The sequence below is a fragment of the Triturus cristatus genome, chromosome 6 (genome assembly GCF_964204655.1).
Source record: "Triturus cristatus chromosome 6, aTriCri1.1, whole genome shotgun sequence".
Lineage (NCBI taxonomy): Eukaryota > Metazoa > Chordata > Amphibia > Caudata > Salamandridae > Triturus > Triturus cristatus.
Genome location: NC_140589.1, coordinates 1,730,674,772 through 1,730,695,612, shown reverse-complemented (window position 1 = coordinate 1,730,695,612; position 20,841 = coordinate 1,730,674,772).

The following is a 20,841-nucleotide window of genomic DNA, read 5'->3' as shown; positions in this document are numbered from 1 at the left end:
TCTTACCGGCAGGATGTATTAGATGCAGTAGATGAAATATTCAATACCACACACCCTAGATTCCCAAGTTATGTTCTTCTGAGTCTTCCCAATGCCCTGACCTTTCCCCTTGGGTCGAAGATGGGACGTGCAATAACCTTAGCTTTGTGTGTGGCAAAACAGACACTCCTCAGTAGGTGGGGCATAGTAAGGTTACCACAACACATGGATTGACTCCACAAACTGTGGGGTCTCCTGGGCATGGAAAAGCTTACAGCAGTCTCAGAGATTCAGCTACTCCGATTTGACAAAATGTGGGCTCCCTGTAATGGGTGCCTAGGTAAGGAATTCAGGGAACTGACATGTCCCACCTACCTCCGCATGGTGCGCTTGATACCGGTAGACCCACCCTCCACGCAGTAGGCCCCACACATTTAATGTTTCCTATTCATAACATGCGGTCTCTATTTATTAGGAAGGATACTATGATCCCTCCCACTGCGGTCATAAGACTATCCAACTCATATCACCCACCCTTTCCCTATCGCTGACTATTTCCTCATCCTTAGGGGTGATAGAGTCTGTGCTTTCTTCTCTTTCTATCTTTACCTTCCTTCCCTCACCAGCCGATTGATGTAGGTGAGGTGATTTGTATCGTTCATTATTTCAGTATGCCTAAAACAATAAAACATGCTTTAAATATAAATACCACACCCCCTGATTTATGGGATGTAAGGCCTACTTTGGGATGACTTAATAATTTAAAAGGAAAGTTTATACCTGTCAAAGGACTTATTTTGACAGGTTTAATTCCAGTTTGAAAACTGCTTTAGTCAGGCTACAATGGCAGGCCTGAAGCCATGTTTGCACTGCCACTATAGTGGATGGCACAATAGATGATTCAGACCACTAGTGACATTTAGGTTACACTCTCTCAGGACACTGTGTGCCATATAGTAGGGACCTATGGGTTAGTTAAATATATAAATTAGGGATACACCAATTCAACCATGTTAGAAAGGGGAGCACAGGCACTTTTGTACAGTTTAGCAGGGGTAAAGTGCATACAGTTCTATGATCTAAAAACATATAAGGTGAAAATCTGGCGGTACACCATGCCAAAGATGGTCATACCTTACACACAATAATTCCTTATTTCAGCCCATATCTTTCCTCAGAAAACTGAAATTTCTAGAAAAAAGAAAACAGAAAAGTGGTACTCCATTAGTTCTCATAAATCCAATATAACTATTGTTAACTACACTTTTGGTATTACATGCCATGTTTCTGTTTACTTTCATATAGACATTTCAGTTCTCATAATTCGAATATAACTATTGTTACTCACCCCTTTGGAATTACTGAGGGTCTAAATGATCCTGCAAGTAGAAAAGAGCTGGCAAGTTTAAGTTGTTTTTCATGTTGTGTGTATGTATGACATGATTGGACATCCAGTGTGCTACTTTGTGCCCACCCTGGTTTCCTCCCTACATGGACTATGAAGAAAAACCTTTCCCTCACTTTCACTGAGCTAAAGACACTCACATAGAGTGGGCACACATATATCTTACTTAGCTTATCACCTAAATATAAGTTAATGTTGCTAGATCTAATAACTATCAAACGTTCTCTCAGCAGGTCGTACTAGCTCCTCAATCGTGTCCTGTACAATGTTTGTGTAATGTGAAGCACTGGACTGGAGAGTAGGATCACTTTCAAAGGTCAAGTGTTGTCTTTCTAGCCAGTATATCAAACAAGTGTATCTTTTATAAATGCACCTTATTTGGCTCAAATAGATTAAACGTCTTATCCCATTGTTGCTATACCCATAGAGGGTAACATAAATCAGATTTTGCTACTAAACGTTTGAGAAAAATGTTACCTGTTGAATATATATTTAGGTTTGAATGCATTTATCAATGTTGCACATAAAGGTTTGCACTGAATTGATGTAGCAGCATTTTGGATGGTAAACATTCATACAGGTCTAACTAACAGGACAGGTTTTATGAGGCAAGACTTTTTATCATGCTTCATCAATTCCTGCAATTGTATTCTTTGCCACTGGCTGAAGGGTTCTGTAGCAAACAAAAGAGACAGCCATGAACAACTTAATAGCAAATGCATCCCATTTGGCAGTGTGCATGTGCTCAGGCCTAGTCAGCAGGTCTCAAGAACTAAAGATGCAAATAGATCCTAGTTCCAGAAATCAAACCAAAAAAAGAAGAAGGTTGTTAAAATTTCATTTATGTATCATTTACATGTTAATTGCATATTTAGAAAATGGTAATCACCATGTTCTTTTGAATCATAATGTTTTCTTAATTCTCTTAATCATATTTATCACTTTTTATAAAACATGGAAATCTTTCCTAAATCAAGCCGTCTCTCCAAATTGATATCCCCAATACATTTAAAGACAAACAGTCACTTAAACAAGACAATACCATCTCTTAATAATTTAGTTCAGCATGCCAAATCCCGCCAATTATCAACTTATTTCAATAGAAGTAATAATACATCAGGAAAACACTATCACTTCTGAATTATATAATTCAGTATCCTCTATACTATTCAATTACAAAACACAAACCATATTAGAAATGTGCATTAGTGCTTAAATGTCATTAGTATGCATCAAATATTTTTGTGTTTCTCTAGGTCCCTTTCAAATATATGGTATTGTAAAGGACCAATAATAATTCTTAATTAGATTAATGTTATTGATTCACAGTATTCTTCTCTGTTTGGTTTTGATGAGTTGACTTCCAAAAATATCTAGAGGATGGCATTTCTATCTTTATAATAAGTTGTTCGTGTCAGTGGGTTTATTATAGATACTATTTTGTAGTGTACTTTAATTCAACTTCACATGTATATCTATGTAATTGAGATCTGTTTGTCCAATATTTAACATGAACCTTATTCTGCTGTTTGCCCATATTTATTATCATCACAAACGTGCTCAAATCATATTGAAGACTATGGCATATACCAATGATGCCATCTGTATATTGTTTCCACACAAGCAGATGATTATTTCATTGAGGATTTATTAGTGCATGACAATATTGAAATTGATTCATGAAAGTGCTTGCATCCCACCTGGCCATATTATAGCCCATAGCAGTTTTAGACAATTTTAAGAAAACATCTTCTCTAAAACAAATAATCATTGTATAGAAAATAGTGCAATAACTGTAACACAAAATCTTGTTTACTGTTATTACCAGTGATAATAATACCCTTTCTTTTCAATTTCTTTGAATGAAGCATAGGTGTAAAAGGTTTATTACATCAATAGTAAAAAGAATTACAGACGCATACTTGCACTGTAGATTTATGGCTTCTTTCCAAACATCCTTGCATTTCAAACATATATCTACAATTATTTGACCAAGAACTTAGTTTGCATTTAGGATACTCCTTGCAGCCCAGAATACAATGTGATAATACACAGTAAGGTGTTGAATTCTTTATAACTGTCTTCTAAATTATGTGGCCTACTTCTAGTTCAGACTAGTGACTTGACATGCTCTCCTCCTTGCTCTACATGAATAAGAGAGTACTGATTCCTCCCCAGTTCCTCCTCATTGTCTCGCCACAATTCCTGGGTCACTGGATCTACCTCTTGTTCTGCAGATTGCCACTCAATCTAGAATTAAACATTCACCTTGTATCCATTAAAATCCCATCATTTCATAACTGCTTGCACAGGTCTTCATGGAATTTGTATCTGAGCAATGATATTCTCAGAAGTTGATTTTTGGAAAGAATCTGGCAATGCAGAAACAATGATCACTTAACCTATGAAATTTGCATATATGTACCTTTCACAATGGCATCAGTGTTTCCATTTATTAAGGTACTATGAACATATGTCTAGTTCTGATATTAAGGGTTCTGTAGTAACACACTATCCATGGTATGCATATTCATTCATATTGATTTTCACCTACTAATATGCTGCTTCTTTGATATGTTGTCTATGTTGTTCACTCAAACACCCATTATGTGGGGCACTGCACTGGGGCAGTATGGGGTGTTATTCTAGTCTTGGTAGATTTGTTTTCTTCAATCACCTTTGGAGCAGCAGTGTCAACCATTTAAATATGCTGTTTTCCGGTGGCCCCAGAGTTATTGTTTTATTGTGATCCACATGAATTTATTCTAGAACATATGAGGTTGTCCCAATGTACAGTAGACCATTGTCTATTATAAGCATACTTGCATTTCCCACTACTGCTGATTGCCAAGAGCATCCATGACTGTTGTGGCAGCCGTTCGTGATGGCTGAGTTACTTGCAGAAATCCATGACTTTAAATTATCCAGAGTTTAATGTAAAATCTGCCACTCAAGATATCCACAAAGCAATAGGTACTTTAGAAATGATGAGTCTTTTTACACCTGATAGCTTTCTTATGGTCTGGTATATGTGACATATTTTGATGGTGTTTTTATCATGTCCACCAGTTGAGGAAATCACACTTTTTCTCAGAGTGCTTTTTAAAAAGGCACAACCCAACTTTGGCTATCAAACCAATATTGATTGTCAGTAGCTGCAGTCTTTGGCCTGACGGTACAGGTTCTATGAAGTATGATTTGCACAAATGTCAGTAAAAGGTCTTCATTCACCAATCTTAATTGCAGTGCACCCTCCATATCAATTCTCAAACGCCATTTCCTGCTTTTTTTACAAGCCTTCGCCACTTCTGTGCAGTCAACTAACTCACTTCTCACAATGTGAGAATTGCAGTTGTCTGCTCCCCCATTTATTTCAGAAATGTTTCTCTTTAGTGCATACGAAACAATATGTTTGTCTGCCAATGATGGTCATTAGCACTCTTGTAGAGTACAGTAGAGTTCAGGGTGCATATGGTTAGTCCCACTGGAAAATTACAGCAACATTCCACATTATACCCTGGTTGCAGAAGTAAGTAAATATTAAGGTGGGAATTTCCTTGAAGGGGTCAGAAATGAAGGGTGTTTGTTCCGTATGTTACCATCATTTATTGCCCACCCTATTTAGGAAGTTGGATCCACCACATCTGAAATCCACCAACTAACTAGAGGTTGCCATGTTTTAGTGAACGGACAGCAAACAACATAGTTGTCTATCTTCCCTATTTAGAGAGTATTTTCTGCTGGCTGTGACATGGAACAAAGCCCTCCACAACTGCATTAGAGGAGAACAATTTGAAGTCAACCCAAACCCACACCACAAACAAATAAAAGCAAAACGGCCAGTTGTTGCTGCATTGACTGGCAATGCTTATTAGACAGGTTATGCAGCTGTTGTTCAAAATCAAAAGTAAGTGGGTGCACAATGAAAAATAGAAACATACTCAACATATTCAACATATCAATCAACAAACATGTCACACAAATTTTAAATTGTACCCCTCCCTCTACAACACATCCATACAAGAACATATCTATCCTTCAAATGTCTGGGTTGCAGTGTGAAAAAAATGCACAACATAGATGTGTATGTTGCCTTTATTGAGTAGTTACCCCACAACATTTTATTAAATAATGAGCGTATACATTTGATGTCGTAACAATATATCCTAACCTCAATGCTACTAGTTGTTAAACTGACAAATAACCCCAAACGTAAATTTTGGCCCTTTAAAATAGGGAGTACCAGAACAGAAGATAAACTACTCAGGCCTCCTCAGGAGCATGCTTACTGATAGAGGTGCAAAGAAGGAGGAATTGAATTGCATTATTGTGTTGCATTTACATCTTGCCTTTGGTGTTTTCCATGCCAGGGTGGATGCCATGAGGTAATTTAAAAGGAAAGTTAATACCTGTCAAAAGGACTTATTTTGACTGGTCGAATTGCAGTTTAAAAACTGCTTTAGTCAGGCTACAATGGCCTGCCTGAAGCCATGTTTACACTGCCACTGTAGTGGATGGCACAAAAGATGCTGCAGTCCAGTAGTGACATTTAAGTTACACGCCTTGGGACACTCTGTATATCAATTAAGGTTACACCAATTCGACCAAGTTCTAAGACCCAAAAAACAGATAAGGTGAAAATCTGACTGTGCACCACACCAAAGTTGGTCATTCCTTACACCTAGTAATTCCAAATTTCAGCACAGAGTTTTACTCGGAAAACTGACATTTCTAGATGAAAGTAAACAGAAATGTGATGCCCAAGTAGTTCCCATAATTCCAAAATAACCTTTGTTACCTTCCCCTTTGGAATAACATGTCACTTTTCTGTTTACTTTCATCTAGAAATTCCAGTTCTCATAATTGTGGGCCACCGTCATGTGGTTCTGAATGGAATGCTGGAAGATGACTAACTGGCAGTTGGGAAATGGCTAATGATTGAGCTGGACCTGTACGGGGCTGTCTCTAAATAAACCCACGTTTATGCTTTACTGGCTAGAGTGCTATTATTGTAAGGGCTGATCGGAGCATAAGAAATTTGACGATGACTTGTGGAGCCTGTGGAGGGCAGGATACAACAGCACTGATCCCTAGGATAATGTGAAAAAGTTTGCTGCCCATTTCAGCTTTATTACTGATGTAAGGCTCTACGTGCAGTGGCATAAACTCAACATTTTTAAGGTACCGCTTACAGGGAACTATATCTGGGGTGATTGTTGAGCAGTGTTGGGCACATGACATAGAGACAGTCAGCTCGTGCAGAAAGGGTGAGCTGGGCGACTACTACAAACGGCAAAGAGGACACAAGTCGCAGCTAGTCATGTGGTGTGTACTGCGCAGGGATTGGTAGAATTGTGCTGCACTGTGATTGGCTGTGACGCGCTGCCTCGGTGATCATCATCGCATTTACTGTCTATGGATTGGGGAACCGTGCAACACCATAATTGGCTGTGATGTGCTGCCTCGGAGATCGTCATCATATTTCAGCCAGGGCGATCATCATCATGCTACTTGCAGCCATTTTGGATTTGGCTGCAGCGGGGAGTTTCTACAACAGACTCATCATTGAAAGGACAAGACAAGACCAAGACCACCAAGAACGCAACAGGAGCACTCCGAGGTGGCAAATGTTCCCAAGCACGCAGCGAAGCTTCGAATAATGTTTCTTTTGAAGAGGTTCCCTACACATTGATGTGGTACTGTATACATTTACAATTTTTTGGGGAGTATCTGGTCATCATGTTGGTACTTTTGGACATCTCTTATCCCGGTTGTAATGCCCATCTGAAGGAGGCTACAGACTCTGGTCCACCTGGAGGAGGTTACAGACTCTCTTGTTATATAAGATTGGCCTTGTTTGGTATTACAGCGTTTTTATTTTAGTTTATTGTATTATCTTATTGTGCTAAGATTATTATTTTAGTTTGTTGTGGTGCAAAGAGAAACATAATATCCACAAGAATGATGTTACCACCCCATAATTCCTTAGTGACATTGGAGGACCAACATTACCTTGGATAAGGTGAAAAAAAACTGTTTGACTCATACCTGGTGGCTATTGGGGGAGAGACATTTTCTGCTGCTAGGAAACAAGGGGTTCTATTGCATAATTTTGTGGTAGAGGACCGAAATGTTTAAGAAAGCTTAGAGGAAATTTTGGTGGGTCATGATAAGGGATATGCCAGGGATGTGTACGAAATGTCTGTGAAAATGTTAGAGCTGCATTGTGGGACTTAGATTAATGTTATCTTGGAATAGCATACATGTTTTTCACACCAACAAGGCAATCGTATTGGAAGCTATGTTGCATGCTTAAGGAATTTGGCTAGGACATGTGAATTTGGTGACTTGATGGATAGTTTAGTTTGTGACTACTTAGTATGCTGCATGAATAACTTTAAAGTACAGGAGAGGTTATTATCCAAGAAGTTTAATAGGCAGGAAGAAATAGTCATTACTGAAGGTATTGAACACACCACATGTTGGGTAAAAGTGATGCGGAAGGAGGATCTTGAAGAAGGGGTGGTTTCTTTTGTTGCAAGTGTTTAAGATAATGACAAAGGTGTGAAAGAGTGAAAACACAAAAAAGAGAATAGTAAATTCAAGTGTTACTATGTGGCTGTAGACAACACACTACCGATTGCCCCAATTGCTATGCTGAGAGCACAGTTTGTAGGTAGTATGGAAGGAGGGTGAATAATGTGAGGCAAGGGCCCCACCGAATTGGGTGCTGAAAAATCAAGGTGGTGTACTAGGTGGATGAGGTGAATGAAGAGGTCAGGAATCTTGTTTTTACTATCACAGAAGAAGTAATTTATAAGGACGTGTTATGTGATAAAGATACTGTGAGTATGCCTGAATGTGAAGTGATGATTGATGGAAAACAGTTGACTGTTTTGGCAGAATTGGGGTTTTCCCTATGCCCTTGTTGGTGATTGCATCTGGGAGAATGTATATGGCAGGGATGGCATTGAACGTATTCTGCTGTATAGTTAACCTTTCTGGGATTGTGGAACGATCATTGATGTTTTGGGATATGCTCCTATGTTGTTTGTTTTTAAAGGAAGGAAGAGGTGGGGAAAGGTGTATGTGCCAGAAAGGGGTAATTGTTTGCTATGGTGGAGACACCAGAGAGATCTAGGCATCACCCTTAACCCTAATGCTTGTGAGCAAGTTATGCTGGTGGGCAGTAAAAGGGAGAATGAAGATATAGTGAAGAACTTCCCTGAGGTGTTTGAGGAAAGATTGGGGAAGTTGGTAGGTTTCGGGCATTGTATCAAGTTGAAGGAGGTAGCAAGGCCGTGGTGCATAAGGTAAGGAAAGTGCCGCATTTGATGTTGGACCCCTTACAAAAGGAGTTTAGCAAGTTATTTGAGTTAAGGGTGATAGAGGAAATTGAATCCTCAGAATGGCTGGCTCCGGTGTTTTTGGCTCCTAAAGATAATGGGAACAGTTTGAGGATGCACGTCGACTTAAGAGACCTTAACAAAAACATCTAGGTCAACAGATAGCCTCTGCCAAATATTGGGAAAATATTGTATCTATTGAAGGGGAAGTGCTTGTTTAGCTTAATGAATCTATCAGCTGTGTTTGCCATTGAGTGAACAATCCAGGCATCTAACCTCCTTTGTCACTCCTCTGAGAGTTTACAGATTTCTCTGCATGCTGTTCTTACTTGCATCTGCCATGGGGTGTTTCCAGAGGGTGATGATTAAGGTTTTGGATGGAATTGATGAGGTTATAATCTTTCAGGGCGATATACTTGTGTATGGCAAGAATGAGGAGGATCATGAGAGGAAGTTGTTGGAGGTGCTAAGTAGCTTACGTGACAATGGGTTGATTGTAAAGAGAGAAAAATGCAGGTTTAGGGTGACAACATTGTCTTACTGTGGGCATACTCTCTCCAGGGATGGTATTAGCCCGAAACCCGAATTGGCTAAATCCACTGTGGATGCCCCTGAACCCCCCAACAGGATGAGGTACGCTTGATCCTGGGTTGGTCTGAGGAGTGCAGAATGGCTGTTGACATTGGAGGGCTGCTCGCACTTTGGCACTTTGATGTTTAAAAAAAAAAGGAAACAACTGACTACAGACGTGAGTTTAAAGGGTATGGGCGTGGTATTCTTCCAAATTGCTGATGTGGAAGAAAAAGTGGTTGCATTCACTTCTAGAGCTTTGAAGAGTGCCAAAGAGAATTATTCGGTAATCGAGAGGGAGGCTATGGCATGCACATGGGACATTTCACACTTGGGGGGTCTACCTTTTGTTTGTTAGGTTAGACCATACGCCTATAGTGATGCTGTTCTATGAAGAAGGGGAGTGAAAGAGCAACACCTTGCACACACAGGTGGATGGAGGGGGTGAAAGATTTAAATTTCCATGTTGAGTACCTGAGTAGGTCTTGTAAAAAGACAGCAGACTGTTTTCAGGACTCCCTGTGAAGATTGCAATGGGGTGTGTGAAGAGGTCAAGGTGTTATGGGTGCAAGAGTAAGTGGTAACAAAAGCAGAGTGGTGCAAGGCAGTCGAGGATAATGAAGCTATTGTCTCTGTTAAGGAGCTGGTTGAGAGAGGATGGTCAGAGAACAAACATGTGGGAAATGTGGTGGAAGAATAATGGACAGTGAGAGAAGAACTGACCATTGTGAAAGGTTGTCTGTGTAGAAGAGAGAGGTTGGTGCCACCAGTGGGTTGCAAGGCAAGATTGTAAATCTGGCACATGAAGGTCACTCGGACAGGAATAGAACTAAGGCCCAGGTGAGAGAATGTTATTGGTGTGAATTTATAAAGATAGGGATGCACACATTGCTTATGAGTTTTGTTCTTTTATGTATATCCATCTTAAAACTGAATGCGTGCAGTTTGGCTGGTGCCATGCCCAAAAGGCACCTGGATAAATAACGTTCGCTACTCGGGGGCACCATCTCCCCCGTCCAAATGCACAGCTGAAGTCGCCTGCTAAGCCATCATCAAGTCACTCCATTTTTTTCATGTAATCCATAGAAATCCATATAATAAACTTTTTTAATTCATCTTGATTTCACCCTTATTCCTCAACACGTGGAGTGATTTTGCCAATTTTCCCAGTTTCTAATGTTTAAGCTCGGCCATCCGAACCTCTTGCGAAAAACACGAAGAATGCAAATTCATCTTAGGCAGTGCTGTTTATTTTAAAACCCAATGCATTTCAGGCCGCTGGTGCCCTTCGTCAGGGGTCACTACAATGACAAGTAAAGTAGAACAACTATTAGTATTTAAACTGCTAACATAATCACTTTTTCAGAAGTAGTTATACATTTATTCAAAATATTCCATACGATGTGACATATTTACTAATGTGACGCTTTTACAAAATATAGCTGCTGAAATTCTCAACCATTACACAAACGTATTCTATTTCCCACCCACGTGCTACCCCAAAACCCATTGTTTATCATCTCCCCTTTTTCTATGTAACCGTGTTCTCAATGTGGCTTCTAGTTCATTCACTATGCTTTAATGCTTAATCCACCTGACACGAAACTCTCTCACTCTCTCTCCCCACAATCCTCATGCACTCACACAAACCGAACCCCTTTTAACCCAAATACCATCCGCACCCTATATCTTCTGCATGCATCAATCACATACAATCTCCCACACTCACCTCACCTTATAGCCCTAACCCCATGCACACCTAATGTAATTAATGTGTATCTACCCATAATCACCTGTGATACCATTCATCCTCATCCTCTAACACACTCTGTCTTAAAACATCAACCCATCACTCTGATTTCACCACGCATACCCCCACCACACCTTAACATATTTCCCCATAATTCTAAACCAAATGAAACCTCCCCTCTCACACACCAACAATCAACTTGTTTGCTCTCCGCACCTCATAAAACACTCCTACCATCCGCTCTCGTACCAATACATTATTAATATATTTCTCCATTCATGCACTCACTTACGCCTGGGTCAAAAGTCGACAATGTTATTGTTTTTGCACTGCAATGTTAACGATCCATACCTGCCACAGCCGTTGCAGAACAACCGGCCTCGTATTCTTTGTCAAACAAATGTGTAACCCCTCCCTGATTACACCTCCTTTTTAAATGTAACTTCCCTTCCCCATTGGTCAAAAATACTTTGCTTTTCCCGCCAGCGATGTTGCATCACGTGATACTTTTCCATTCCATGAACTCCATCCCCCACAACCCAATTCCGTTGTCAGAGATTCCATTCAAACTTCGTAATCACATAACATTATGGAAACTGCAAGTGATTATTCATCAAGTCCACCAATAACACTGTCATTCAGTGCTCGTGAAAGTTTACCAGTTCATGTCTTAACAACACAGTCCTTTTAGATGAATCACGATGTCTCGTCTGCCATGTGGAGTCAAAGTACATAATTTTTCTTAGTATCTCCTTATTCATATGTGCGGGTGCAATCCCAGGGTAGGGCATCATTTTCGACATGAATTTATAAAGATAGGGATGCACACCTTGCTTATGCGTTTTGTTCTTTTATGTATATCCATCTTAAAACTGAATGCGTGCAGTTTGGCTGGTGCCATGCCCAAACAGCACCTGGATAAATAACGTTCACTACTCGGGGGCACCATCTCCCCTGTCCATACGCACAGCTGAAGTCGCCTGCTAAGCCATCATCTAGTCATTCCAATTTTTTATAATTTCTTTGACATAACACTGCACCAATGTCTTTATTACTGGCATCAGTGGTCAATATACACTTCAACTTAGGCTCAAAACCATGCAAACTTCCTGCTCCACTAATACTTTCTTTAATGTGTTCAAAATCCTTTTGCAATGTATCAGACTAATTGAATTTGATTCTGTTTTTTAAGAGCTGGCGTAAATATTAATTTGTTTTAGAAAAATTCTTGACAAATTTGGCATAAAACTCTACCCGCCCTAGAGATTACCACAACCCATCCTTATTTGTGGGTGCTGGTGCTTCTTTCACGGCTTTTAACAACTCCTTTTTAGGCTTTATCCCTTCTGATGTCAACTCATGTCCCAATTGATCTAATGCTTTGATTCTGAATTTACATATGGCAAACTCAGCAGGTAACCCATTCTCATAAAGAATCTCCAAAAACTGCAACCATGTTGATATCTGTTTTCCCCCATGACCAAAATGTAATGTTGGAAGATTATGGTCCTCCAGAGTGCAGGACAAGTTAGCCTTACTCTCAAATAACTTAATAAAGAAGCCATTATCTACAATTTAGATTTGTGGAATATATATACACAACACACTTGGTGACAACTTGAACCTACTGTCTATGGATGCTTCGAACTTTCTGCATCAAATCTTTGTGTTGTGTTCAGCATAGCTAGATGACAAGAGTTACACCTGTGCAACTTATGTGAGGGAAAGATAGGTGGATTTGGGCGACGTCTGGCAGGCACAGGGGAGTACAGAGGAATTTCAAGATCAACACGCCAGGAGTGGTGGCGTGGTGGCTTCCACGACAAAAGTGAGGGAACGCATAAAACTGTGTCCAAACGTATCCTCACACTGCCACAACTGTGATCAGCGCGTGTGCAGTGCACATTTCTGCCATGGTAACTGGCAAACAAATCCCCATTTGATCATATTGACCTTCGTGGTGTGAGGTTGTCATCACTTCTACATCTAGCTGGCATTTTCATTTGGGACGGCTGCCATAAACTTCATCGACGCAAGGAGTATTCCACATCTTTTTATTGATATACACGTCACGGTGCGGCATGTCACTACATATGCGTCTAGAAGCCATCTTGTAATGGGAATGACTGTAATATGATTACAATAATACTCTAGAGGTGCATATGTTAGCGGTGCGCTTCCAAATTATACATTCAGCGTGCCCGCTCTTGCATTTTTCCAAGTGCGTGTACAGTTTCAGTGCATGAGATAAAACTGATCAGCACAATGCAGGGACCCAGGGGGAGCGAGGCACGAGCCCCTCTCCCCAAGGGTGACTTTGCGCGATGGACCATGGCGTTCGATAGGTTCAGGTAGGTAATGAGGCGGGACTTAGCGTTAGGTTAATTTTGTCTTTAAGTTCGAGGTTAGTTTTACACGATATAATATTGTTTTAAATATAATTAGGCTATGGACGCCAATGAGGAGTAAGGCTATTAAAGTTTTGTGTGAGGGGGGGACCTACTTAAACCATGTTTATCGGGAGAGGCTTGGGTGGGTTTGGAGCGTCCTAAAATGAGGGCGGCTGGCGGTGTTACCGTGGCTGTCGCGGCTTGTTTGCCGGCCCATCTTTAAAAAAAAGCGAACTCTGAGCGGAATTTAAAAGAGAATATTGTCCCTTCGAGCATTTGTTCCCCGCTTGTGCCTTCAGACCAACAAAATGTTGTAGTGCCTTGTTCTCCACACATAAGCGAAGAGAAGATTGACTCGGAGCCGAGTCGGTCCGTCCTTTGCCCAAGTGCGGAGCGAGTTCAAGCGGGCGCAGGAAGGCACAGGGGTGGAGCGAGAAGGGTGGGGCATTGTACTTTGACCACACGTGGACCCGGGAAGAGGGACAGGGGCGTAGCGGGTAGAATTTCCAATGCTCGCCAGCTTGCGAGGGAGGCCCCCAGTGCTAAGTGGCATGTCTTTAGCAGCGCTTCAGGAGGTGGCGCTGATGAGATCGAGCTTCCTGACATTGTACTGCCTGCTTCAAGTAAACCAAATCCCAAAGTCTGTTGGGGGATATAGCAACCACAACCCCTGCGAAGGGAGAGGCAGCAGAAGTTTATATGGTTCAGGAAGGGAAGCCTAACTCCTCTTACATACAACTGCCCCAATTTGATAATAAGAGTGAATATTTTTTTCATAATATGTTCGTAGAAGCAGCAGTTGAAGGTGAATTTACGCCAGCCAGGGACAACACATATTTTCTGGAACCAGTTGATTCAAGAGGTGAATTTAGGGCCAGAAAACCTGTAATGAAAGGAGTTATGATGCCCAACTGTTACACAGGCCCTCCTTTTGACTTGGGCCAACATTTCAGGAATTTGGAAAGGGATATGAAGCCAGATCAGAGATTGTCCGAGGGCGGAAGGATGGTTAATGTTTTACCAATTTAAAGGGATTTTCCCAGACAGCACATATTAAAAAAACAAACTGATTTTGATGGCAATCCAGGGCAATTCAGGGCAGTGGCTGTGGGTGGAGAATTGTCTTCTGGGCATGTTAAGGATGACATTTCAGTTAGGGCCCTGGGCACTGCTGCTCTACCAGGCAGGTGCGGCCTTTATAAGAAGCCTTCTAAAGATCATCAGGAAAACAAAATGGAAGTGGGGGGTGTGGGTTATGGGGGGAGACTAGGGGTAAGTGGGAACCTTTTGTCAACCTGAATGTGATGATATTTTGCATTACGAAGAAGACAGTGAGGAGCCAGAGGAGGGTGAGTTGAGAGAATCAGAATGAGGAACGAATGAGAAAGGTACGATTGCAAAGGGTGATGCTAAGGGGGGATAACAGGGAAACCAAGTGTTTTTAGTTCATTGCAGAGTGGTCAGAGCAATCGCACAGGAGGGGCAGAAAGTGATTCAACAATCAAGTGAAGCCCAGGCGTTTCAGAAAAGATCATCACAATTTCCAAAAGGTAAGGCATTGTGGTGGTCAGTTTGGGAAAAGTCAGATAATCTTAATGCTAATTGCACAAGATCTATTGGAACTGGTGACGGTAAGCTGTTAAAAGATTGTGGGACGGATATAACGGGGGATGAAAAAGCTAACACTGACCAACAAAAGAAAGCTAAAGAAAAGCATGTGACAAACCCTAAGAGCAATAAACAGTTGACTAATAATGATGACGTAAAAAAGACAAAGTAATTGACAGTTCTGAAGAGGTGCAAAGGATAATAGTATTCATGAAAAATTATCTTATATGGGATTTGCTATGCCTTTGGGCTCTCATTTATCAGAAAAAAACAAGAATAGAATTTGGAAGCATAAATGCATAGATGTATTTATGTAATTGCATAGGGATATCCAAGCAAAAGAGTCCCTGAAACCATAGAGAATTGGACATCTGCTTCTTTAATTCATGCAAGCATTTATTGCGAGAAGCATTAAGATTGGGCAGTTGCTTTTTCCAAGTATATGGACATCATCCGTAAAGCCCAAATGCATTTCGGTGGCTATGCCTGGCTAAGTTACGATGAAGAGTTTAGGGCCAGAATCAGGGGCATATTATCAAGACAGGCGATGAAATTATCGCCGCTTTAGCGGCAGAAAACTACCGCTAAAATGGCAATAATGGGCTTGATTATATTCTCTATGGAATTCCAATTGAACCTCAGGTTAGATGTCCTTCACATCTAACATGGGCTTCAATTGGAAATCCATTGGTTACATTACAGGTTTTTATTCCCAGTGAGTACTTGTCAAGTACAAAGTCGCAGCTCTCATTGACACCTTCAGGAATGATTAGTATACCTTACGTCTGGGTTACACCATTTACACCGCGGTCTTTGTCTCAAGCGCTCACTGGTCCACACTAAGCTCCCCGATCGTCACCACTTGTGGTACATTGATTAATTCTCCAGTATTGGCGAAATAACACATTCTATTAGGCAACCTCACGTATACAGGTGTCCCACAAGCACATTCACTCCTATAGATTAAAATGGTTTCTTTTCTGTTCTTGTTTTCATTTTTTCTTTCACCACTCGCTGTTCTTTCACTCCTTACCTTGAGGCTTCATGGTACATGGGACTCTCCAAACAGATTAATTCTCTGAACTCCACCTTTATGTATTTCTCTAGTTTATCTAAACTCAACACATGTAATATCCATTTTGTCAAACCTTTTTATTACAGAATATTGCCCCTGAGGAAGGGACCAGAGAGTCCCGAAATGCATCGGGCTTCGGGCTTGTAACATCTATTTGCCACGCGACAACTCTGCACAGATTATTATGTGAACTGTTACACAGGGATATATTGTATTTGATAATTCAATTGTACAAGAAAACTGCACTGTACAATGTCACGTTCTATGTATTTCTAAGGACTCAAACATTCTTGTTTCACCTAAACAATTTATGTTGTAATCAGATTGATATGCATTAGTACATTGATTGCTTTACTAAGTGTACTATAACTAATGATTTATTAGTCAGTAAAAAAAAATTTTAAAGCACCAACTGTAACACCAAGTAACATAGAATCACAGAGTGCGCCTCTACCTCTCTCACTCCTGTGGCTGTCCAACCCGCCTACTCTGGGGCGGGTTGGTATGGGAGGGGGTCAACTCTGTCTACAGGAGCTTGTTGGACCTTCAACAGAGGTGTTTGTACCCGGCAATTTTGCCGTTATCAGCATGAATGCTTACAATGTGGTGGGAAACTTCCAATTACACAATGTTGTGCAGGTTCCAAATGTGGGGAACAAAGTAGAATGCAGCAGGGCAGAGGCCAGTCATTTCAATAGCCAACAAAGGCCTCATACCCCAAGTAAACTTGAGGTGTTAACATGTTGGTTAAGTTTTTATCCAGATAGGAAAAGGGGCCAAGCCAAGCTGCAAGATGGCTGCTTGGTGAGAGGGCTCTGCCGGCCTAGCCCACATATCCAACATTAATCTGGACAAATACTAGTGATCCCACGCTGTACTATCACTACTGGACTGCTGCATAACCAGACTGCCAAAACCCCGACTTTCCAGGAACAGAGCAGCGAGAGCTTGCACCGCTGGCCCACCTTGCAACCTGCCGCAGCCTGGACAGTGCATCCCCGTTGGCGGAAGTGAATCAGCGCTTCCAGTGTAGCGGCTGGTCTGGCTCCCTTGCTGGCCCCTGCGGACGTTGGTGGGGGCTCGATTGGAGAGAACGATGTGGCCTGTGGGCGCCCAGGGGCTGGGCAGAGCCGACTACCGGAGGCCAGGAGCTGAGAAAGTGCAGTGGAATGCGTCTGGTCGGTGAGTCCTATGGCGCAACCTGTGAATGTGCGGAGCGGTCAAGGGCCGCTGGAGTGGAGGTGCGGTGCGCTGGGCCCCATTGCGGCCGCTGGCCCCTCAGTTGTGAACCCGGATCCTTGCGGCTGCTGGCGGCCCGGTGCGGGTGCGTGCCCGAGTCGGCCCAGGCCCAGCTGGACTCCCTTCGACTTGCTGCCCCCACGTGGGATTTCCGCAGGGGCCCAATGACAAACAGAGCACGGGCTTGCCGGAGGGCGGAAGACACCTTACAGGTCCCCTGAGGAGTACTTGAAGGGGCCTCCACGTCAATCCAGATGGAGCCGGTAAACGGACACGACAAGGTACACAAACTGCGCTGGGTGAGATTAACATATGAGGCGGGCATGAGAAGGTTGGACACACGTAGATGCCCATGCACTAGCAGACAATACATCATGAGGTGTTGTGCAGAGGGGCGCGCAAGGGGACAATGCTGCTGGCCCTCAACGCAAGTGTGGTCAAACACTCAAGGCACATGTAAGAAGGCATAATTAGACCACCAAACTTCCTCTTCACGCAAGAACTAAACAACATAAAACAAAAAACACACAAAAAACAAAAAGAAGGCTGTGCTAACTGGTGAGTGCCCGAGCTCGTGTAGGACATCGCGCAAAAGCACAACTATTGGCCTGCACATAATTGGCAACAGTTATGAGGAAAGCAGACATCAAGCAGCCCAAATTAAACTTCAATAAAAGGTCGACTCACCAGCTGGATCGCAGAACTTCGCCACCGCACGAGACGGCAGAATCAACAATGGACGCCACACAAGAAGACGATCTCAGATCCATGCTACGGGAGGTCAAAGCCAGTCTACAGGCAATTGACTCTAAGCTGGACTCCATGGCGGTACGCATGGACCAAGTAACCCAAAAAGTGGAGAAACATGAAGCCAGACTTGACGCGTTCGAAACAAGAGTATCTGACTCCGAAGACTGCCAAGCTGAAACACACGAGCAGATGGTATACATGGACAGGGTCCTCAACCTTATCAAAGCTACGATCTTGGGCCCGATTGACAGAACTAACTTAAGACAAAATCCTAAACTTACTACCATTTTGGTATTCACAGAAGGCACTTACTCATTTTGGTATTCACAGAAGGCACTTACTCATTTCGGTATTCACAGAAGTTAGGAGTCCTAAAGTTAGGACTCCTAAATGCCTTCTGTGAATACTGAAAGTCTTAAAATTAGGATTTTTCTCAGTTTAGGAGTCCTAAAGTTAGGAGTCCTAACTTTACTAGTCATAAACTGAGAAAAATCCTATTTTTAAGACTTTCGGTATTCACAGAAGGCATTTAGGAGTCCTAAAGTTAGGAGCCCTAACTTTACTACTACTAAATTGAGAAAAATCCTAATTTTAAGACTTTCGGTATTCACAGAAGGCATTTAGGAGTCGTAAAGTTAGGAGTCCTAACTTTACTACTCCTAAACTGAGAAAAATCCTAATTTTAAGACTTTCGGTATTCACAGAAGGTATTTAGGAGTCCTAAAGTTAGGACTCCTAACTTCTGTGAATACCGAAATGAGTAAGTGCCTTCTGTGAATACCAAAATGAGTAAGTGCCTTCTGTGAATACCAAAATGGTAGTAAGTTTAGGATTTTGTTTCAAGTTAGTTCTGTGAATCGGGCCACTTGAAGATAGATCTAGGCAGAACAACGTCCACATCACTGGAATCCCTGAGACAACGAACATTTCAAATATGGAGAAATATGGAGAAACAATGCTAAGAGATCTCTTTCGAAATGACCCATCCAACATGTTTCTGGTGGAGCGGGCTCACCGCTTCCTGGGCCCCAAGCTGCCACCCAAGCTCAGCCGCATCCGATCCTTGCTTGCCTGGTTCTGAGGATGGCCCGTGAGCAAGAGACAATTCAATATCAAGGCAACACAATCGCCCTGTATCTGGACTTCACCCAAATGGTGCAGATGGCACGTAGGGAGTTTGTCACGGCTAAGAAACTGCTCCAACAAGCCGGCACAAAATACACCTTACTTTATCCTGCAAAGCTCCGAGTACACACTAGTAATAGACCCCTAATATTTACAGATGCCAGTGCAGTGCTGAAGTATGACTAACAGGCAGAAAAAAAATCAGAACCTAAACAGAGAGGATGATGCATCGTCAAGCTGCCAATTAAGTGATAATGACTGAACGGTATTGTATAATCATCATTGTGACTGCAGGCTCTCTCTCTGTTTATGTATGCTAGGTCCGCCCCCATATTGTCTTAAACCAAATAAGCACCCTCTCCTGAATCACTAGGCTGGGCTATGCTCTAGGTCTGGTTTATCTTTATGTTTGCTCCAAATTCAGTTAGAGATACATCACAATATGTCGTGCCATAACCGGGCTAGGCCACCCTGCGGTAAAAGGCAGGGGTGTAAGCTGGTGACCCTGGGTCCCCCTAGGGATAATTCCCAACTGCCCTAGGTTATACAGGGTGTTCATACATTTGGGTAAGGTTAAGGGGATGTCAACACAGCCTGTTTGGGGGTTGGTGTAGGTGGGTTGTGGTTTGGGAATGTTATTGGTTATTGTTTAATACCGCTGTATGTATTACCCGAGAGCCTATCGTTATATGACCGAGTGGAATCTCGATACACACCACATGACCCACCCATCACTCATGGAGATAAATTAGACGTCTGAATGCACTACACCATTAGCAACAATATAGGTCATGATCAGTGTTTCTACGTACACACTGGAAATACGACAAACAGAGGCTAGTATTTCCTCATTAAAATGCATCACTTGGAATGTACGTGGTCTAAACAACCACAGAAAATCAAGATTGTCACATTCATACCTCATCAGGCACGCAGCAAACATCTTCCTTCTGGAAGAAACTCATTTGAAAGATTCATCCCGATCCAGATTAAATTCCAACAGGTGGGGGGAGGTACTCACTTTCAATTTCTCGAACTATTCCCGCGGCTTGGCAATTCTGATACTGAAAGGCATCCCATGGAAAACGCAGCAGATATTCATTGATCCAGAAGGGCGCTGTATATTGGCACAGGTACGATTTACGGCCAACAGGTTCTCATTATAAACATTTACAGACCAAACACCAACAGCCCTATGTTTTTTTATCAGCTGTGGCATGGGGTGCAAACACTGACAGATGCTGCAATATTATGGGGAGGCGACTTAAACGTAGTCTTATCCACACAGGACAACAGAGTGGGCACATCCCGCACACATCATCCACAGGCGGCCGCAGCACTGCAGAGCATATTTGAAGATCACCACTTGATTGACACCTGGCACACACTAAACCTATCGGCCCAAGAAGGCACATGTGTAACTCAACAACATAAAGCATTGTCCAGGCAGGACTTTTGGTTAACCTCCAAAGACCTGCACTCTTGGGAAAACGGAGTCACACATCACCCCCACACACTGTCTGATCACGCTCCTGTCATGATTGAATTCCTAGTCCCGGAGCCCTACATACAACCTTTCACCTGGCGGCTTCCCCCAAATGCAT